Below are 5,175 nucleotides of genomic sequence, written 5' to 3'. Positions count from 1 at the left end.
ATGAGAAGTTTGATACCTGATAATTGTTTTGAGATATGGAGATGGTGATATTAGATTCATGCTAGTTGAGTGGTTATGAATTTGAGAAATACTTGTGTTGAAGTTTGTGATTCCCGTAGCATGCACGTATGGTGAACCATTATGTGATGAAGTCAGAGCATGATTTATTTATTGATTGTCTTCCTTATGAGTGGCGGTCGGGGACGAGCGATGGTCTTTTCCTACCAATCTATCCCCCTAGGAGCATGCGCGTAATACTTTGCTTTGATAACTTGTAGATTTTTGCAATAAGTATATGAGTTCTTTATGACTAATGTTGAGTCCATGGATTACACGCACTCTCACCCTTCCACCTTTGCTAGCCTCTCTAATACCACGCACCTTTCGCCGGTATCATAAACCCACCATATACCTTCCTCAAAACATCCACCATACCTACCTATTATGGCATTTCCATAGCCATTCCGAGATATATTGCCATGCAACTTTCCACCGTTCCGTTTATTATGACACGCTTCATCATTGTCATAATGCTTTGCATGATCATGTAGTTGACATCGTATTTGTGGCAAAGCCACCATTCATAATTCTTTCATCCATGTCACTCATGCATCATTGCACATCCTGGTACACCGCCAGAGGCATTCATATAGAGTCATATCTTGTTCTAAGTATCGAGTTGTAATTCTTGAGTTGTAAGTAAATAAAAGTGTGATGATCATCATTATTAGAGCATTGTCCCAGTGAGGAAAGGATGATGGAGACTATGATTCCCCCACAAGTCGGGATGAGACTCCAGACGAAAATAAATAAATAAAAGAGGCCAAAGAAGCCCAAATAAAAAAAGGAGAAAAGAGGCCATAAAAAAGAGGAAAAGGCCCAAATAAAAAAATAAAAAAATGAGAGAAAAAGAGAGAAGGGGCAATGCTACTATCCTTTTAGCACACTTGTGCTTCAAAGTAGCACCATGATCTTCATGATAGAGAGTCTCCTATGTTGTCACTTTCATATACTAGTGGGAACCTTTCATTATAGAACTTGGCTTGTATATTCCAATGATGGGCTTCCTCAAAATGCCCTAGGTCTTCATGAGCAAGCAAGTTGGATGCACACCCACTTAGTTTCTTTTGTTAAGCTTTCATACATTTATAGCTCTAGTGCATCCGTTGCATGGCAATCCCTACTCACTCACATTGATATCTATTGATGGGCATCTCCATAGCCCGTTGATACGCCTAGTTGATGTGAGACTATCTTCCCCCTTTTTGTCTTCTCCACAACCACCACTCTATTCCACCTATAGTGTTATATCCATGGCTCACGCTCATGTATTGCGTGAAGATTGAAAAAGTTTGAGAACATCAAAAGTATGAAAGAATTGCTTGGCTTGTCATCGGGGTTGTGCATGATTTAAATATTTTGTGTGGTGAAGATAGAGCATAGCCAGACTATATGATTTTGTAGGGATAGCTTTCTTTGGCCATGTTATTTTGTGAAGACATAATTGCTTAGTTAGTATGCTTGAAGTATTATTGTTTTTATGTCAATATTAAACTTTTGTCTTGAATCTTATCGATCTGAATATTCATGCCACAATTAAGAAGAATTACATTGAAATTATGCCAAGTAGCACTCCACATCAAAAATTCTATTTTTATCATTTACCTACTCGAGGACGAGCAGGAATTAAGCTTGGGGATGCTGATACGTCTCCAACGTATCTATAATTTTTGATTGCTCCATGCTATATTATCTACTGTTTTAGATGTTTATGGGCTTTATTATACACTTTTATATCATTTTTGGGACAAACCTATTAACCCAGAGTCCAGTGCCACTTTTTCTTTTTACCTTGTTTTAGGGTTTCGAAGAAAAGGAAAACCAAACGGAGTCCAATTGACCTGAAACTTCACGGAACTCATTTTTGGAAGGAAAGAAGCCCAGAAGACTTGGAGTGCACGTCGGGGGATCTGCGAGGAGGTCACGAGGCAGGGGGGCGCGCCCACCCCCCTGGGCGCGCCCTCCACCCTTGTGGGCCCCTCGTGGCCCCCTGACGTACTTCTTCCGCCTATATATCTCCATATACCCTAAAAACATCCGAGAGCACAGTAGATCGGGAGTTCCGCCGCCATAAGCCTCCGTAGCCACCAAAAGCCAATCTAGACCCGTTCCGGCACCCTGCCGGAGGGGGCAATCCTTCTCTGGTGGCCATCTTCGTCATCCCGGTGCTCTCCATGACGAGCAGGGAGTAGTTCTCCCTCGGGGCTGAGGGTATGTACCAGTAGCTATGTGTTTGATCTCTCTCTCTCGTGTTCTTGATTTGGCATGATCTTGATGTATTGCGAGCTTTGCTATTATAGTTGGATCTTATGTTTCTCCTCCCCCTCTACTCTCTTGTAATGGATTGAGTTTCCCCTTTGAAGTAATCTTATCAGATTGAGTCTTTAAAGATTTGAGAACACTTGATGTATGTCTTGCCGTGGATATCTGTGGTGACAATGGGATATCACATGATTCACTTGATGTATGTTTTGGTGATCAACTTGCGGGTTGTGCCCATGAACCTATGCACAGGGGTTGGCACACGTTTTTGTCGTGATTTTGTGGTAGAACTTTGGGGCACTCTTTGAGGTCCTATGTGTTGGTTGAATAGATGAATCTGAGATTGTGTGATGCATATCGTATAATCATACCCATGGATACTTGAGATGACATTGGAGTATCTCGGTGACATTAGGGTTTTGGTTGATTTGTGTCTTAAGGTGTTATTCTAGTATGAACTCTAGGGTTGTTTGTGACACTTATAGGAATAGCCCAACGGATTGATTGGAAAGAATAACTTTGAGGTGATTTCGTACCCTACCATAATCTCTTCGTTCGTTCACCGCTATTAGTGACTTTGGAGTGACTCTTTGTTGCATGTTGAGGGATAGTTATGTGATCCAATTATGTTATCATTGTTGAGGAAACTTACACTAGCGAAAGTATGAACCCTAGGCCTTATTTCCTAGCATTGCAATACTGTTTGCGCTCACTTTTATCATTAGTTACCTTGCTGTTTTTATATTTTCAGATTACAAAAACTATTATCTACTATCCATATACCACTTGTATCACCATCTCCTCGCTGAACTAGTGCACCTATACAATTTACCATTGTATTGGGTGTGTTGCGGACACAAGAGACTCTTTGTTATTTGGTTGCAGGGTTGCTTGAGAGAGACCATCTTCATCCTACGCCTCCTACGGATTGATAAACCTTAGGTCATCCACTTGAGGGAAATTTGCTACTGTCCTACAAACCTCTGCACTTGGAGGCCCAACAACGTCTACAAGAAGAAGGTTGTGTAGTAGACATCAAGGTCGTACTTTGGATACACAAAGGATTCATCAGGAACAACTTGTAGAATAAGTCTTATAGTTTCCTCATGGAAGAATGGCTAACCTTGCTAAAAAGGAAATGGTAACAATAGGTCCTCCGGCTAGGTGTGCTAGGCATGACATCACCTTATCGGGTCATATAACGACCAATGTTATAACTCTTGGAAATATGTCCCAGCCATCATATCTAATCGAGATTCAGATCTGATTGGTGTCAAAATACCTCGGACTGAGGATGCCTGAGAAGAAGAAAAGTTGCAACACAAATTGACGAGATGGCATTGTAAGATCCTCGGGAAATGAACTATGGAAGTGAGTTCTGAAACAAGAGCTCATCATTAAATCAATGAGAGGGTGAGGAGGTGGCTAATAGACTCAGCGAAAATTCATTGAGATTTCTAAAAAGATGGACTTCCACAATTATGTGATAAAGGTGTTAGCATTGGGCATACCAAGTATATAACGAAGTATGATCGAGGAGAACATCCACTATTTAAAAATTGGACGAAAATGCACCTGGAAATATATACCCAGTAGCACGATCAATGTTATAATGGTGATTCAATAACCGAAAGACCTAGAATGAAACTATCGACCATTCACTTCAAAGCAATAGGGTTGCTAGAAGTTTTGAATTCGCACGTCATAGTTCAATTGTCGGTTTTCTGGTTAGAAACAAGATGGGGACCAAGATAGAATGGTGAAGGTGAGAAGTATCACTATACGAAGAATTCTTAAGAGGTGGAGCAATCCTCTCAACATCCTTGAGATAAAAGTCAGTAATACTTCAAGGTAGAATCATAATATAAGTTGGATAGAAAGGAACTCAAGGTATAACACAAAACATGAACAAGTTTGTGTTGGAGGGAAGGCAATAAGGTGGTCGATGATAACATAAATCATCGAGGGAAAGGATGGTATTTCTCATCATTCAATTGATATCCTGGAAGAGCTCAAAATGCTGATGATGATCACAACACATTTGTTGACGGATTTCATGAAGGTGTAATCGATCGGCGATGACATCAAGTCAATAGGAATGATGAAGCGAAAGGTTATTGGAACCACGGGTACGACACAAACTCGAAATCTAGCTTGTTGTTCAAGGAGAAATGATATGACGAGGAAGAGCAACGTAAGCTTAGCTCATCATCGAAAATTGTGCTCCGGAAAGAAGGACCGGGTAGCCCAGTTAAAATTTAGCACGATAATGATATAGCCAATCAGGCTAGGAATGACATGATGGAGTACTAAACTTATAAGCACTGAAGATTTCTAATACTTGTTGAATCACAGTGCGGCCTCGATTCCGTTATCGGTGTGCTTGAGTATCTAATAACTCAGAACTCGTGGAAAAATGAAATCGGTGAGAAATAATAGCTGATGATGAACTCATAAGAAGTTATGTAGTTTCGTGATAATCTCGAGATACCAGGGGGTAATACTCGATGACAGATCAAAGTAGAGGTTGGACTAGGGTATTGCTCTACAGAAGAAAAGTGTTTAAACTTGCACGAGAAATGATATTTAAAGGAGAACATGGTCAGAACCACGATTGCAAAAGGCCAGATCCCATATATAAGATGAACTTATACCAAGGTAATAATTTAATTTAAGAGAAGCTTTAATAGTAAGATCTACATCGTGTCCATGGGCATGAACATAAAGTTCAAGGTCGACTCCCACTTATTCAATGCATAACCTTTCATTTACTTCTCTACGAAAAATGATTTGAGTGCAAAGATCTACCTGGTGAATTACCAGAGGAGTATGAACCTTGGTAAACTTTTGAGT

The sequence above is a fragment of the Triticum dicoccoides genome, chromosome 2A (assembly GCF_002162155.2).
Source record: "Triticum dicoccoides isolate Atlit2015 ecotype Zavitan chromosome 2A, WEW_v2.0, whole genome shotgun sequence".
NCBI lineage: Eukaryota > Viridiplantae > Streptophyta > Magnoliopsida > Poales > Poaceae > Triticum > Triticum dicoccoides.
The sequence above is the reverse complement of the archived record's forward strand: the minus strand, read 5'-3'. Positions refer to the sequence as shown.